The sequence below is a fragment of the Canis aureus genome, chromosome 16 (assembly GCF_053574225.1).
Source record: "Canis aureus isolate CA01 chromosome 16, VMU_Caureus_v.1.0, whole genome shotgun sequence".
NCBI classification, from domain to species: domain Eukaryota; kingdom Metazoa; phylum Chordata; class Mammalia; order Carnivora; family Canidae; genus Canis; species Canis aureus.
This window is the reverse complement of record NC_135626.1, coordinates 40,546,630-40,564,834: the sequence shown is the minus strand read 5'-3', so window position 1 is coordinate 40,564,834 and position 18,205 is coordinate 40,546,630. Positions and strand designations below refer to the sequence as shown.

Genomic DNA, 18,205 nt, shown 5'->3' with positions numbered 1-18,205 from the left:
GTACTGAACTTTGATGCATCAGACCAAATTGTCTCTTGTTGCCCATATGACCTTATTTATAGCTGTGGAACTAAAACCTAAAATGGCCCATTCAGTTCTAGGTATAACTCGCCTATCAAATCACTTTTAGGTAGAGTTTTTTGTTGTTTTGTTTTCCTTCTCTCTCTCTCTCTCTCTCTCTCTCTCTCTCTGTGTGTGTGTGTGTGTGTGTGTGTGTGTATGTGTTTAAAATTGAATTTGCCTAGAAAATATCTTTTGGTCTTAGCTACTATTCATTTTTATGATATACATAAAGTTGATACTTAGAATTTGAAACCTTCTGGTTACAGTTGAATTCTTTTCCTTTCAAAAGAGATTACTGGGCAGCTCGGGTGGCTCAGCGGTTTAGTGCCTGCCTTTGGCCCAGGGCGTGATCCTGGGGTCCTGGGATCAAGTCCCACATTGGGCTCCCTGCAAGGAGCCTGCTTCTCCCTCTGTCTGTATCTCTGCCTCTCTCTCTCATGAATAAATAAATAAAATCTTTAAAAACAACAACAACCGAAAACAAAAGAGATATTCCTCCCCCCCAATGTTAGTTTAGTCTTTGAAGATACCTAAGGAGGAGAGTAATTTTTAGTTCTCTGTAGATGAGGTGAGGATAACTCCAACTGTGTGAAAGACTGAACAAATAGAGCTTCAGAAAACCAACTTGGTAGAGAGATTTTGGAACCTAGATAATGCCTAAGCTCCATTTTTTTTTTTTTTTGCCATTCTTAAGACCTTTCTACTTAGTTTATCTTATCTATTTATCATTTTTTAAAAGATTTTATTTATTTATTCATAGAGTCAGAGAGAGAGAGAGGCAGAGACACAAGCAGGCATCATACAGAGAGCCCAATGCGGGACTCGATCCAGGGTCTCCAGGATCACACCCTGGGCTGTAGGCGGCGCTAAACCACTGCACTACCAGGGCTGCCCTATTTATCATTTTTTAAGTAGGTGTTCCACACTGGGTATGGGGTCCAAACTCATGACCCTGAGACCGAGACCTGAGCTGATATCAAGAGTCAGGTGCTTAACCGACTGAGCCACCCAGGCACCCCTCTACTTAGTTGGAGATCTAGATCTTTGATTCTAGAAGGAATCCTTGAAGAAATGGATAGAACTTCTGTGTTGCTTTGAATATTGGCTGACCTCTAAGCCATATTAGTTGGCTTCTTAATGTTTAATACAATATACTTTGTAGCTCTTACTGCTAGGTAGGCCTTAGGAACTCCTTTATTTTAGTTTGGTCCCCAAAATAGGTTAATTATATTAATTATACACACACGCAACATCCCAATATAGTTTATTGAATATAAATTATTCCTCAATAAAATTGAGGATTATTTTCATTAAAAAACTTCCTGGGGTGCCTGAGTGGCTCAGTTGGTTAAGTATCTGCCTTTGGCTCAGGTCATGATCACAGGGTCCTAGGATTGAACCCCACTCTGGCTTCCTGCTCAGTGGGGAGTCTGCTGTTCTCTCTCCCTCTGCCCCTCACCATGTACTCTTTCAAAAAAAAAAAAAAAATCCTGTTTTCCCAATATAATATGATAACCTATTTTAGATTATTTAAAATATCTTAAAAATGAAAATTTAAAAAAAAATAAATAATAAATGAAAATTTAAGAGCATGCATAACAATTGTTATGCTTTTAGGGAGTCTGTTTTGTTTTAAAATTCATTATATTCATTATTGTATTAAACAAAAAAAAAAGGTTGTGTTGATTTGAGAAGCAGGTGGCGCATTTTCAAGTATTACAAAATATTTATGTTATACCTAAGTTTTCACTGTGATGGTTACTTTAGTCTACTTGTTATTTTAGTAGACTTTGATCTGTATTTTATTCTGTAGGAAAAAGAAGAAATGGAGTGTTTGCTAGCCACCTATCACCTTGTGCTGCTATGCATTGATAGGTAGAAACTTGAGTCCCATTGAATTTTTAACTCTGCCCTATATTTTTAATACCTTGTAGAGATTGAATCTGCAAATCATCTTTGAAAGAGAAATGATTTGATGTGATTGTATCAAGCAGGAAAGCTATCCATATATAACTGTGTATCTTGGAAAAAAGCTAGACTAATACCACACTGAAATGATCTTAACTGTGGAATCCTTGATTAGACCCGATTTGTTTTGCATGTACTATATAGCTCCTTAGAGATGACCAGCTTTCAACGAGGATAAACAGATGTCCTAGTTTTATCAGAAATTGCTTTTACATTACCAGGCCTTTCACAAAAGCAGTCTTCACATTTTCTGGTTGATTTTGTTGAGGTGCTTTTAAAACTTTTTTTCCAAATACTGTTTTGAATACACAGATTTTGTTCTTGTAAGATCCTGTCTCAGGTGGTATCCTTTGACCCCAACAGAAAAAAAGAAGAAAATTAAAGGCAGAAATTAGAAAGTATAACATAGTCTGTATCTGAATTTTAAAGTATTTAATACTAGGATCTAAGTTCCATAAAAGGCATGTCTGTTTTGTTCACTGCTATATCCTTAGTACCTAAAATAGAACATGGCATCTAACAGATGCTCAATAAGTATTTATACAATAAATACTGTTTCTGTGAGAGGGTTGATCCACTTTTGTTTGTGGTAGGCAGATACTCGTCTTCGGTAATAAGCATTGGCTTGTGTTGAAGATACCTTAACTCCATTTATTCCCCTTTAATCTCAATATAGAGGACATATCCAGAGATTGCTTCAGCCATCAGAAAGTGTTGCCTTTTCTATGGGAAAAAAAACGAGAGGGGAAAGCCAATTCCCTTTGTTACTTTTGCATTTAAAGTTAAAGATGGAAGAAATATGAGTTAACTAGGTAAGAACTAATAAATTTACCAGTTTAACCAGTTCATTCCATTAAGTATATTTACATTGTAGAACGGCTATCACCATTCATCTCCAGAATGTTTTCATTATCCCAGACTGAAACTATGCATTAAACAATAACTTCCCATTCCTCTCTCTCCCAGTCCCTGGCAACCACCATTCTACTTTCTCTCTAGAAGTTTGACTATTCTAGGTGCCTCATATAAGTAGAATCCTATAACATTTGTCTCTTTGTCTATGGTTCTTTTTTCTTTTCTTTCCTCAAATTTTTTTAGTTTTTGCTTTGTACCTAGACCTAGCCAGTGATGCACACAAAATAAATATCCAAAAACAAGTTAATTCAACAGCTTGTTGCATACCACTAGGGGGTTATTAAAGCTTTGAAATAGGATTCCTAGTCTTTATGTCTGTAAGCTTATCTCCTCCAGGTCTTGTTGATAAAGCTGCACTCACAGTAATAGCAGAGATTAGTCTTTCTCCATGTTTAATAAAACAAATTGTTCTTCTTTTAGCCTGATGATGAACTGGAAAATTACTGGTACACTGTTGGAATTGTTTATACAGATACTAAGGTAAACTCTACATAAGGTGACAGCAACTACAAAAGAGATTTTGATTGTAGCTTCAGTAAGAAATTATGCACCTGGGTAGCTCAGTCAGTTAGGCATCTATCTGCCTTTGGCTCAGATCATGATCCTGGAGTCCAGGATCAAGCCCCATGGAGGCTCCTTGCTCAGTGGAGAGTCTGCTTTTCCTCCTTCTCCCTCTGCTCCAATCTCCACTCATGCTCTCTCTCTCTCAAATAAAATCTTTAAAAAAAGAAATTTTGTTCATAACTCGTTTCTTTTCTGTTTTCTATTCTCATTATATCTTCCTTGTTCCTTCCCTCCCTTTCCTTTCCTTCTTTCTCCAATCTGTCCCTTCCTCCCTCCCTTCCTTCCTTTTTGTTCTCATTTTTCCAAGTAGTTGCTACAGAGACCAGCAGACCCTGTGGCCCAAATATAAATAAAATAGTTGTGACTCTCCATCAGTTTATCTGGAAGGATAGGGAGAAAGAGAGAGAACTGAACTGAAGGAGGAAATATCCCTAATTTTTTTTTTTTTAAGGGTGGAAGTAACTTGTTCGGAGAAAGAAAAGAAATACACTGTGAGATCTGATGCGTAAAGAAAGAGAGGGAGAACCTTGGAGAATGATTTGAAAAACAACCCATGCAATTTAGATTTCAAGTAGAATCTTAATCTGTGGACTACTTTAGAGCCTCTTAAACAGAACATTAAACATATGGCCATAAAGGTAGAAACTTGAGGTTTTTTTTTTTTTTTTTACCACTGTATCTCTTGCTCACTGACCCTGGGCAGATGATTTCTGTTATCCTTGACTCCATCTTCTCAACCTGTAAAATGGAGTGTCACCAGTTAGGTTCAGAACCAGAGGAGTTTGGGCCAAAGCCATAAGAATATGAAAGGCATTTATTTATTTTTTTAAGATTTTATTTTTATGTAATCTCTACACCCAAGGTGGGGCTTGAACTCACAGCCCTGAGACCAAGAGTCGCATCCTCTACTGACTGAGCCAGCCAGGTGCCCCTGAAAAGTATTTTTTAAATTCAATTTTTTTGATGTTTACTAATGCAGGTGTTAGTGTGCGAGAGACAGAAGTATTGACAATGAGAAATTACCCAAAACCAAAATTGGTTTCTATTAGAAAGGTAGAAATAGTTGTCATGGAATTCAATAACCTCAGTATTCTGAGATTTCTATAACTTTCAGGAAGTTAGGAGAATATTCCAGTCCTTCTTGTTTAAATATGAATGGATGTGTATTGCTATTATTGCCCTGCCCCACTTCTTACAAATTTAGATTGCCAGTATTTATAAAGTTTACTGGTCACAAATAGAGTCTTGCATCTCCCATTCCTTGTCATAGGGCCCTCTTGCAGTTCAATATGCTTTTATTGGCACTTACTTTGGTTTTCTTTACAGAGGCAGCTGCTAATTAGTGACAGCTTTTGAGCAAGCAGCTTGTCATTTTTGGCAGGGGTAGGGGACATCCATAGCAATTCAAGACTATATTTCACTTACTAAATTTACTTTTGCTTCATGGAAATACATCTCAAAAAAAGTCTGTAGTCAAAGGTGGTTGTGTTTACTAAAATACCTCCCCGAGTTGGCATTCAGTCCGACAGTTGAAGAACCCTCAGGAGATTAAAAAATAGGTTCTGTGTCTACCAGACCAATGCCCATTCATTTGTCCTGAGTCATCCTTCTAACGTTAATCTACATTCTGGTTGTAGAACCTCATCATCTTGTTTTGGCACAATAATAAATCTTACTGGATTGTATTTGGTAGTATGCATGGTAACCAGAGGAGTGAACTGTTGATAAATGTTGTGCTTTCCATTTATACTCAGCTTCTTTCTTGAGACATAATTAAAGGAAAGAAACAGTTTAGTTTTCATAAAGAAGAAGCTTTCTTTGGAATTTCAGCTTATATTAGCACCATCGTATTTCATGTAATTCTCCTCTTTGAAATTGCTGCAATAAGATGTTAGCTCTATTTTACAAACTTGTCACGATGTTTGTGGAATGGTACATTGCAATTATATTTATCTTGATTAGTACCAATGATGAGTCAAAACCTCCGTCACAGTTTCTATAAAGTGTGATTCAGTCCCATTATTCCTGTAATAAGGATTCAAGTTAATGACTTCCATAGTGTCAAAAATAACATCTTGAAGAAAATAACTGACCTACCATTCATTTCCACTAATTTAGCTTCTTTTTGTAACATGAAGGTCTACCAAAATTATATTTAATTTAACACCCAATTATTGATTATCTCTCATGTACCAAGTACTGTGTTGAGGAAATCAAAATGAATGAGAAAGGGTTCCTGCCCTGGGATAACTTCTAGTCTAGTAGTTAAGCAACAGATGACCCAAAATAGCATTGGTTCTTATGCCCAGAGTGTAGGGTAAATTCTAATTCTAGAGAGGTAAAGCATTCTACCTTTTAAAAATGGGATGTTCAAGGGGCTCCTGGGTAGCACAGTCAGTTGAGTGTCCAACTCTTAGTTTTGGCTCAGGTCGTAATCTCAGGGGTCATGAGATCAAGTCCTACATCAGGCTCTGCGCTCAACGCAGAGGTTGCTTGAGATTCTCTCTCCCTTTCCCTCTGCTCCCTCCCTCCCCACTCTCTCTCTAAAATAAATAAATAAATCTTGAAACAAATGGGATGATCAAAATAATAAAAGGCATAAGATACAAGTATTGTGTTGATTCTTTTTTTAGCTAGAGATGGTAAAGATTGTATGAGGGACCTTTCAAGATTGTATGGAATTGCTGGGTATCCTTGTCCTAAATTTTCCCTTGACATGTTGCACAACACTACTATTATTATTTTTTAAAGATTTTTATTTTTATTTATTCATGAGACACACAGACAGGCAGAGACAGGCAGAGGGAGAAGCAGGGTCCATGCAGGGAGCCCGATGTGGAACTCGATCCTGGAACTCCAGGATCATACTCTGAGCCAAAGGCAGACGCTCAACTGTTGAGCCACCCAGGCATCCCACACGATACTATTTTTTAAAAAATATTTTATTTATTTATTCATTAGAGACACAGAAAGAGAGGCAGAGACATAGGCACAGAGAGGAGAAGCAGGGTCCATGCAAGGAGCCCGTTGTGGGACTCGATTCTGGGAATCGAGGATTAGGCCCTGAGCCAAAAGCAGATGCTCAACTGCTGAGCCACGCAGGCGTCCCTCGCACAATACTATTAAATTCAGAAGTTGTCTTCCACATTAGAGTAGCTACTTCTTAGTGGCATGGCTTAGTGAACCCACATGATCTCCTAATATTCAATTAATATTTATCCTGCACTGTGCACAGTAACCTAATTATTTCTATATTTGTCATATTAGCATGTATCAGTGATCGCAGGAATTTACCATTTACACATTGTCTAAATATGTGTATCAGTTTTAGGCAAGTTGATGTTTAATTATTGATGTAAGGTGAAAAGTTATTGAGATAACTGACTTTAGTAGCTTTTAAGATCCTATCTTTACCCCCTGGAATATTTCACTAGTTGTTGTCTCATTTGTATTAATGATATTGCCCTTTTAATGAAAAATGTTTTTTGCCAGCAGAAAAGCCTGAGTTTAGAATGATCTCTGGTAAATATTGGTGATGAATAGTAATGTATCTAAGGGAAACCCAATAAGGAATTCAGGGACAAATATAACAAATGTAACCACTTTGCTGCTTATAGGAAATGTCACAGTGCTAATTCTGACCACAGGTGGTCAGGATCTAGGTTTTGGCCTCATTGAAAAGTTACCCACCTCCAGAACAGTTCTCGTTATTCTCCTCCCACTCCTTTTTACAATCTAAAGCATTAGGTGATTTCTGATTGATTTAGAGGAGTGAAGGCGAGCCACCAAAGACCTACTATGGCTGGCTTCATTTGATTGTGTTTTAAGGTTGGTCATCTCGATGTTCTCTCACCTTTAGGAAAGGGGAGTCCCACTTAAAGCATTTTGGGATTGTCAAATAATTTTTCATACCTATTGTGATTTGCACTTTGTGTTAATTCACTTTGTACCTTTTATCATAAAGCAGTCTTGAGTCACAGATATCAAGTCAGGAATTAGATGAGGGTTCTTTGAGAGCATGAGCCTTGGAGGTGGGCAGCCTTCGTGGTAATCCCAGCTCCTTCACTTACTTGCTGCAGGACATCAGGCAAATTCTCTAACTCTTAGGCCTGTATCGTCATCTATAGAAGAGGGATAATAATCATACTGCCTCATAGATTTGTCATGAGGATTAAATGAGGAAGCTACGTGCATACAACAGTACATAATGGGGATCCCTGGGTGGCACAGCGGTTTGGCGCCTGCCTTTGGCCCAGGGCGCGATCCTGGAGATCCGGGATCGAATCCCACGTCAGGCTCCCGGTACATGGAGCCTGCTTCTCCCTCTGCCTGTGTCTCTGCCTCTCTCTCTCTCTCTCTCTGTGACTATCATAAAAAAAAAAAAAAAAAAAAAAAAAAAAAAAAACAGTATATAATGTAATAAGAGCTCCTTGAATGTTTACCATTACTATTATTCCTATTACTCCTACTATGGCTTGTACCCTCTTTTTCTCCTTTCCCATGCAAATTCTTTCTTATTATTAAAGACTTGATGATTAAGTATAGGAAAGGCTTGGCAATTTAATAGTTTATTTTGTTTCCAACGCAAACAGTTTCTAGTGTGGGTAGCAGCAATTAATTTAGCATATATAACAAACAAATAAGTTTTTCCTTAAACCCCAAACTGTCTTCGTTTTAAGCAAGGTATTCTCAAGAGTGGGTTACATACTCTCCATCATCAAAGCGTAGAATCTTTAGAACAAGAGCTTGTCTCAGAAGAAGCCTCCTGTCTCCATTGCCACCACAACCTGAAACTAACGAGGTAGAAACCACATAGAGCCCTATGACATGCTGTAGGAGCCCTTCTTAAGGACCCATCACTTTTAAGTTCTATGTAGATAACTACACCAGGAATCCATCTGAGAAAACTTTAAAAAGTCTTCCTTTTTTTTCTTCCTTCTCCTTTACTTTTATACTCAAAAAGATCTAATTTTGTTGCCTCTAGGAAGATTGAATGTATGGATGCTTGCTTAATTTAAAGAAGTCTACGTGCGAATACAGTGTTGTTTCTTTGGGGGTCGGAAATCTTTGTTATTATAACTATTCAGCATCACTACCTAAAGAAGATTAAAAATCATATTCTCTGTCCTCTGCTCCTTCTTGTTATTAATCATAGAGTCTTTTCCACATCTGATCTAAGAAACTGTGTAATCATTGTATGTACGCCTGCCTATGTGTGCTGATTGTCAGCATTGAACCTAGCCAGTGTCTTAGCATGTTGGACTTTAGTTTGAGAAGAGGAAAGCTAAAGATTTATTTTTATATCAATCAGCTGGAGACCTTATATGTTGTCACATTTATTGTAGCCAAAATACCGTTTTATTTTTAGATGGAGAACTCTGGAACACTAGTATAAAATCTGGGATGGTTCCAATTCTTTTCTTTTCCTCATATTTAAGTACACGTTAAATCTGGTAGTTCTTAACAGTTCAATTGCCATTTAAAAAGTGTAGCTCCATGTGATCTTATTGTTTTTATTTAGTCAAGTGAGACACTTTACATTGCCTCGGTTCTGGGTCTCACACTTGCTTTGTTTTTCTCTGGAGCTTTACTGGAAACCAAATGCTCTTGCGTACTAGCTGCAGAAGCGGGAGGGGAAGTTGGCAAGAATTAACTGCTTTCTGTTTGGTCTGTCTGAAGCAGCTGACCTTTTGGAAGGAAATCGCTGTGCTTTGCTTCTTCCTGTAACAGTGCAGCCTGTGAAAGAACATATACACCGTTATCCTGGCTGATGTCTTACGGCGTAAGCTGTTAGTTAAGAGGCAGGAGTCTTTCACTGCCTCTGTTGTGTGGTATAGGAACAAGCATTCAGGTTCACAGTGTTAAGTTGTGTAGAGATATCCTAGTTGGTATGTAGTAAGGGAACATTGTTTCCGGAAAAAGTAGTTTGTTTAGCAAAAATGTTTGCATTGTATTGCAGAGTTTAGCAAAAGTATTTCATTGTATTGTGGTAAACATGGACAATTACTTTGTGCACAATTTTAATTCATCTTAATGTTGAACATAGTACCTCTTACACTAGACAGTCTTTTTTCTGAGAGACCAAACATTTTGATTTTCTAAGAGGTGAATGCTTATTTAAATGTCATTTCATCTCAGAATTAGCTTCTTAATATACCTGCTGCCCATTGTTGGACCATCTTTTCTACAGGACTTGTTTTACTGAAATGCAGTGAGTATTATACCCCCACACATAGACATTATTTTCAGAAAGCTGCAGTTGGGCTTCACAAATGGAGTATCAGCCAGTGAGTAACAAAGGAGCGAGCTGATGGAACAGTTCTCTCTTAAAGAGAGGATTTTAGTCTTCATTATTTTAACCAAAACCATTTAGGTTCATTTTTTAGTTTTTTTTTTTTTTTTATAAAGAATCACATTTTTTTATTTTTTTAATTTTTATTTATTTTTATGATAGTCACAGAGAGAGAGAGAGAGAGAGAGAGGCAGAGACATAGGCAGAGGGAGAAGCAGGCTCCATGCACCGGGAGCCTGACGTGGGATCCGATCCCGGGTCTCCAGGATCGCGCCCCGGGCCAAAGGCAGGCGCTAAACCGCTGCGCCACTCAGGGATCCCTTTAGTTTGTTTTTTGAAATGATTTGTATTCAAGTAAATATAAGCAAAAACAAAGTAGATGATGATTATTGATAAATACGGAGAACATAGCTACATGAAAAGAGGGCAGAATACTGTGTTCTCCATTTATTTGGGGTTCACTGGGTAGGTGTGCTTTTCCAATATATTATTGGTTTCTCTCCTGGTATTTACTATTGATAGTAAAGATTATTGGGTGAGCATTAGTGCTAGTGTTCAGAAAAAATATAGACAGTAACATGGGGAGAATTATCTCACGGTTTCCTTTCCAGGATTTCCCTACAGGATTTCTTTTCTGTTCTTGGAAACTGGTCTGATCTGTTCAACCTTCTTGAGACAGTGAAGAATCCCAGAGGGAGTGTAAACCTTCCTTAGCTTTGGGTATAGATTCTTGGCACAAAATAAGTCGATATCAACATAACAGGAAGACTTTCCCCCAGTTCTGTTGGCCTAGGAGCAAAGTGAGGAACCAATGGCTAAGGTTTTCCGTGATCTGATTTTATAACTATAATCTTCTATGGCCTTGAATTGTTACCTTTAAACTATGAAGGGCCTTTACCTAGGCCGGTTGTATTCAGGTGTGTCATTAGGGATAAAGGAAGTATAGTTTTTGAAAAGCAATTCTCGAAATGCTGTGAGTGGTTTTTTGTGTATTTCATTCTGTTTATAATTGGTAGGTTTGCAGGGACAGTTAGTCATATCAAGGATGAAAAAAGAGCCAAATATGAACCTAAGTATATTATTTCTTGTCGTGAAATATGACTTTCCCAAACATTCTTTTTTTCTGTTTTTCATGTTTCTTTCAGAAATCACAATAAAACCTCCTAAATTAAAACTCCATTATCCCTAAGCTCACCACTCTTTAACTTGGTCCAAGTTCTGGTTCACCTTTTTTTTTTCTTCTATTGGTATTCTGAACTTTTTGGTATGAACATTTTCAAACATGCCCAAAATAAGAGAATAGTATATAATGAATATCTGTAAATTCATCCCTAAAGTTAAAAAATTACCAGTTTTCTTAATCTTTTTTCTTCCATTCTCCACAAACACTTTTTTGTTTCTTATGGACTTCAAAAAAAAAAAAATACTTCAAAGTATATTACTTTTATACTACCTCTAAAGGATTTATTAAACAAAAGGATAAAATGAACAGTTATTGAATGAAAGGCATTTTAAGGAATTTTTTAAAAGATTTTATTTGGGATCCCTGGGTGGCGCAGCGGTTTAGCGCCTGCCTTTGGCCCAGGGCGCAATCCTGGAGACCCGGGATCGAATCCCACATCGGGCTCCTGGTGAATGGAGCCTGCTTCTCCCTCTGCCTGTGTCTCTGCCTCTCTCTCTCTCTCTCTCTCTGTGACTATCATAAATAAATAAATAAAAATTTAAAAAATAAAAATAAAAGATTTTATTTATTCAGCACACCCAGAGAGCACAAGTGGGGGGAGCAGCAGACAGAAGGGAGAATAAATAGAAGAGACACACACACACAAAAACAAAACAAAACAAAAAAACAAAAGAAGAGACACACAGACAGAGAGAGGTAGAGACATAGGCAGAGAGAGAAATTCCCTGCGGAGATGACGACCTGAGCCAAAGGCAGACTTTCAACCACTGAGCCACTCAGGCATCCCACACCCCAAGGGACATTTATATTCTTTGCTTTGCTTTGCTTTGCTTTGCTTTGCTTTGCTTTTTTTCTTTCTTCTTTCCTCTTTCCTCTTTCCTTTCAGATTTTATTTATTTATTCATGAGAGACACACAGAGAGAGAGGCAGAGACAGACAGAGGGAGAAGCAAGCTCCATGCAGGGAGCCTGATGTGGGACTCGATCCCGGGACTCCAGGATCACACCCTGGGCCGAAGGCAGGCTCCAAACCACTGAGCCACCTGGGGATCCCTATACATTTATATTTAAATGAAATATAAATAGATGTCAAAATTATAAATTAGTCTTAGCCATTAATAGTCTTGAACTACTATTTAAAAATACATTGTTGCTATATATTTGCAAGTGATAGAATTGTACTTCTTTTTAAAAATGATTCTGGGGCAGCCCCAGTGGCTCAGGGGTTTAGCGCCGCCTTCAGCCCAGGGCGTGACTCTGGAGTCCCGGGATCGAGTCCCGCCTAGGACTCCCTGCATGGAGCCTGCTTCCTGCTTCCCCTTCTGCCTGTGTCTCTGCCTCTCTCTCTCTCTCTCTCTCTCTCTCTGTCTCATGAATAAATAAATAAAATCTTTAAAAAAAATAAATAATAAAAATAAAAAATGATTCTGAATTTTTACTATTTCATGCCCTACTTAAATCAAGACTTAATTAATAAGAAATTTGTAAGAGAAATTGCCATAACCTGGATATTGTTTTGTGGGAAATGTTTGTTTTTATGTCTTTTGCATGTCCCTTTATGGAACCATCCTGTGGGATGAGTAATACCAATTGCTCATGATCATTAAATTTATATTTCAAATTTTATATTTTAAACCAATTTTAGTAAATCAAAAACTATAAAAAAGTGTACCAAAATGCCTTCACCTAAATGGAACAACTGTTTATAGTTCTCTTTGACCTTTCTCTATTGTTTGTCCTTTAGCATACATACAGTGTACACTTTTCATTTAACATTCTTTTCTTTATATTTAAAAAAATAATGTCTACATGGCCTTATATTTCAATATTGCCTTTATATTTCATTCAGATTGCTGCATAGTAGTCCATCACATTAATATGTTATAGTTTAACCATCCTCCTATTTTAGATTTACGTTGTTTCCAGTTTCTTACTATTGTGTATTATATGATCTAACTAATGATTGTCTCTGGGAGTTGACCTAGTGCAAGTGTTCTTCAAAGCAAATTTTGCCAAGTGAAAATAGTGTAACTCTCAAAGGCTAGAGGGAAGCTATGAACTTTAATGAGGAAAATTTGGGAACATATATAGATTTATTAATAAACTACCCTTTTTAAAAACCAAAACAAGAGTAAGGGATTATCTTTTGTACCATCTAAGTGGTACAAAATCTCAGTATATTGCAGTGGCTGAGGAATTTTTATTTCGAAACTGAAGGATTCGAACTATATAAAAGCCACATTCTAAGATGAATTGGGGGGATCCCTGGGTGGCTCAGCGGTTTGGTGCCTGCCTTTGGCCCAGGGCGCCATCCTGGAGTACAGGGATCAAGTCCCACGTCGGGCTCCGGGCATGGAGCCTGCTTCTCCCTCCTGCTGTGTCTCTGCCTCTCTCTCTCTATGTCTATCATGAAAAAATAAATAAATAAATCTTTAAAATAAAATAAATAAGATGAATTGGTCTTGATTAACAGTACAGAATGGGTCCAGATATAAACCTTCATTAGAAATGAGGCTGGGCAGCCCGGTGGCTCAGCGGTTTAGCACGGCCTTTGGCCCAGGGCCTGATCCTGGAGAACCAGGATCAAGTCCCACGTCAGGCTCCCTGCATGGAGCCTGCTTCTCCCTCTGCCTGTGTCTCTGCCTCTCTCTCTCTTTCTTTGTGTTTCTCATGAATAAATAAATAAAATATTTAAAAAAAAAGAAATTCTGAGACTAACAAAGGCTACATGGCAGTGTCAAATCATTTCTTACTTTTCCATAATGCAGATAATCGTTATTTGTGGGCTCCAGAAACTGTTTTTAGTTATCTGGAAAATAGTATTGATGTGGCTTCTTCCCAAATGGGTTGTTCAAGTTGCTTAATGGATTTTGACACAGAGATGATGATAATGCACGTGTGTATTAAAGCTGCGGGCCACCATGGCATGAGGGAGCCCAGTTTCTATAACGGTGTCCTACCAGCTTCAGCACAAAGTCTGAGAAATACAGATTTTTATGTCCCGCCAGGGACAGTTTCAAGATGAGAGTCAAAACTCTACTCTCACTGATTTTTTTTCTTTTTTTGCAGTTTTCAGCCTTGTTTTTGATTTTGAAAAACTGAAAGGACAGATCAATGAACACTCATGTATACCTTGTCTACATTGACCAATAATTAATAGTTCTCTTTGCTTTGTCACTCTCCCTACTACCACCTCCCCCTTTCTCTTTCCTGTGAAAGTAAATTGCAGCCATCATGACTCTTTTTTCAAACATTTGAGTATGTATCTACTAAGAACAAATCTTTATAACCTCAATGCCATTATCAGTCTCAAGATATTTAACATTGACACAATGATATCCAGTATATAAACTATATTTAAATTTAATTTGAATTTAAAATTTTTTTTGTAATTGTTGCAGTAATGTCCTCTTTTTTTTCTTTTAAAGATTTTGTTTATATATTTGACAGCACAAGCAGGGAGAGCAGTAGGCAGGGGAATGGCAGGCAGAGGGAGAGGGAGAAGCAGGCTCCCATGGAGCAAGGAGACCAGTGCAGGCTCCATTCCAGGACCATGGGATCGTGAGTTGAGCTGAAGGCAGATGCTTAACCAGCTGAGCCACCCACATGCCCCCCAGTAATATCCTTTAGAGATGTAGTTTGTTTTATTATTTTAAAAATTATGCTCTAGGTCATAATTGTGTCTCTTTAGCCTCCTTTAATCTAGAATAGTTCCACATTTTTCTGTCTTTCCTAAGAATGTTATAATTTGGATTTGTCTGATTGTTCCATGAGTAGAGGTGAAACATTTAGTTTGTATATTCTTTTCAGTAGATCACATTTGGAGACATGCAACAGTTCCTGCTTATCCACAGTTTTGCTTTCTGTGATTTCAGTTACACATGGTCCTTCTGACCTCTCATCAGAAGGTTAATAGTAGCCTAATGTTAAATCACAGTGCCTGCATCATTCACATTAGCTTATCTCATCATGTAGGCATTACCATCACAGGATGGATGAATGCAGTACAATAGATATTTAGAGAGCAAAAGAGACCACTTTCATGTAACTTCTATTATGTACATTGTTAAAATTGTTCACTTTAATTTTTAGCTATTTTTAATCTTTTACGGTGCCTAATTTATAAATTAAACTTTATCATAGGTATTTATGTATAGGAAAAACATACTATATATAGGGTTTCGTACTATCTGTGGTTTCAGGTACCCACTGGGGGGTCTTGGAACATATGCCTAGCAGATAAGGGGGGACTACTATAATGTCAGTTTGTTCCATGGTTGGAGATACTTGATTATTTGGTTCATCAGCTTTTCCACTGAAAATGTATCTTTTCCCCTTTATGAATAGTAAGTAATATGTGAGTTAATACTTTGCGACTGTGTGAATATCCTGTTCTCCAGCAAGTACCACCTAATTAATGGTTTTAACGGTTTTAGTACCATCTGAGTTTATTCTCTTTATTTCTGAGATTGCGTTTTTGGCTAAAATATCTTATATGTAGGTGAGAGTTTTAATTTTAAGTATGTGATAATCCACTAAGACTTAACCTATATATTTAGCATATAGCTCCCCTTCCCCCTTCCTTCCCTCTCTCTACCTTCCCTCCACTTCTCCTTCTCCTGCCCCCCACCCCACCCCAACTTCCCTCTCTTCCCAAAGTAGTATGTAATGATTTGGCTGTGACATGAAGATTTACGACTGATTGTCTTCCCAGAATATGATCTCTATGTTGCCTGGGCAAATTTTTCCTTGTTTCTATGTGAGCCAAATACTTTCATTCTTTCTTTTTTTTTTTAATATTTTTTTTAATTTTTATTTATTTATGATAGTCACAGAGAGAGAAAGAGAGGCAGAGACACAGGCAGAGAGAAGCAGGCTCCATGCACCAGGAGCCCGACGTGGGAATCGATCCCAGGTCTCCAGGATCGCGCCCTGGGCCAAAGGCAGGCGCCAAACCGCTGCGCCACCCAGGGATCCCCACTTTCATTCTTTCTATTCTCTTTCCATCTGTTTAATAATCTGATTTTGTTAGCAGTTGCCTTTCTGATTACTTATAAAGTAGTGTTTAGAATTTTTTTTTTAAAGAGCAGATGGCTCTGGTATTGACCTACTTCTAGATGAGATAGTAGGTCAATACAAGTAAAAACTTGAACCTTGTTACTTGATGTTAGGTCAGTTTTAATCTGAACAAAGTCTTTTAATCCATTATTATTGCTATTTAATATTTTTCCATCCTTTCAAGTTTCTACTACTAGTTTTCCACCAGCACTGAGTATTGTGTAATAATGTTTATATTGACAGTAAGGCAGTAAACCCAACCAAGGAACTTGCTCTTTATAGTCTCTTCAAAGTCTGTAATCACTAAATGGTGCTGATATGGTTAACAGTTTCAAATCCTGGTTCCTTGCCTTAGACTTTTCAGATCAGAAGCAATGTTTGTGTATCTTCTGCATCATTTGCCAAGTAGCCCAAGCCTTTGCCCAAATCAGAGAGCCTTGCCATATTAAATATGTCATCTTATTCTAATTTCTTACTTTTTCTCCTTTTTAAATTATGAAATACAACAAACATAGAACAATGCAAAAAATAATATGAAAAACCACCACCAGTCCCCAGGACAGAGGCCACCTGATACAGTTGAGGACTGCCCAGATCCACTGCCCCTCAGTGGTATGAGACCTGGAGCAAATTTTTCACTCCATAAAGAAACCCATACTTATTAAGAGTCATTCCCAATTACTATAGCCCTTGTTAACCACCAGCCTACTTTATTTCTATGGGTTTACCTATTCTGGACATTTCATATGATGGAATTTACAGTATGTAGCTTTTTGTGTCTGGCTTCTTTCATTTAGCATGTCTCAGTATTTCTTTCCGTTTTATGTCTGAATAATATTCCATTTTATCCATTTTATTTTTCCACTTATATCCATATTATCCATCCATTCATTGATGGACATTTGGATTATTTTTACTTTTTCACTGTCATGAATAATGCTGCTTTGAATACTTGTGTACACGTTTTTGTGGACATAATGCTTTCAGTTCCCTTAGGCATACACCTAGGAGCAGAACTATGGGGTCATACAGTAACTCTGTATTTAACCTTTTGGAGAACTTACAGATTACTTTCCAAAGTTATACCATTTTATAATCCTGTTTAATTTGCTGAGCCTCAATTTTCTCATCTGTAAATTAGGGGTAATAGTAGTGCCTAGTATGTTTGGGTTTTTTTTTTCTTTTTTTTTTTAAGATTTAATTTATTTATTCATGAGAGACACACAGAGAGAGAGAGGCAGAAACACAGGCAGAAGGAGAAGCAGGCTCCTTGCAGGGAGCCCGATGTGGGACTCGATCCCAGGACGCAGGGATCACGCCCTGGGCCAAAGGCAGATGCTCAACCGCTGAGCCACCCAGGCGTCCCAATGCCTAGTATGTTTGTGAAGATTAAATGAATAGATTCATAAAAGTGCTTGCAGTTATAAATAATATAGTAGATATTCAGTAAATGATAGTAAATGATATATCTAGATGATGGATAATAACATTAATATGTTATTTTAATTCATTTTTTATTATTGGATAAATCAAAATATTTGTTGCTAATAAGTCATACTTTAATTATGTGTCCTTGGAAGGAATAGGAAAAGGTACAGCTCCCCGCTGGCTTGGTCTTCTCTGTCAGAAGGGCACATTGGAATGGATCTTTGTTTTTTTCTTTTAAAGTTTAGTATACTTAGACAGTCTTGCTCTTGTTACACCACCCTTCACAGTTCTTGGCTCTCTTATTTGGAGGTGTGAGAACAGCCCCCCCAGTGCTTTCCCACCACCTTTCATCCATTCTCATCTATAGAAGTCCTTCTGCCAGTAAATTTGCCTAAGAAATGGGAATTCCATCTTTTAAAAGGAAGATAATTGAAGGGTAGCAAGAGCTTTTTATGGAGGGTTGACTTTGGAAAGGGTTACTGAAGTGAGTTAAAATTGGAGATGAGGAGAAGGAAGTCAACTTTGTAAATTTAAGGTTGTAAAAATCAGAATAATTTTGGATGCTTATGATGGCCCAGGCACTGTTTTAGCATTTACACACATTAACGTATTTTTTAAAAAGATTTATTTATTTATTTATGATAGACATAGAGAGAGAGAGAGAGAGAGAGAGGCAGAGACACAGGAGGAGGGAGAAGCAGGCTCCATGCCGGGAGCCCGATGTGGGACTCGATC

The 18,205-nt window shown here is 37.6% G+C and overlaps 1 protein-coding gene across 4 annotated transcripts in view; it reads left to right on the top strand.

Moving 5' to 3' along the window:
* STAT5B (signal transducer and activator of transcription 5B) overlaps positions 1–18,205 on the top strand; it is a 69,461-nt gene that overhangs the window by 18,800 nt on the left and 32,456 nt on the right. The gene's annotated exons all lie outside the window — the stretch shown is intronic.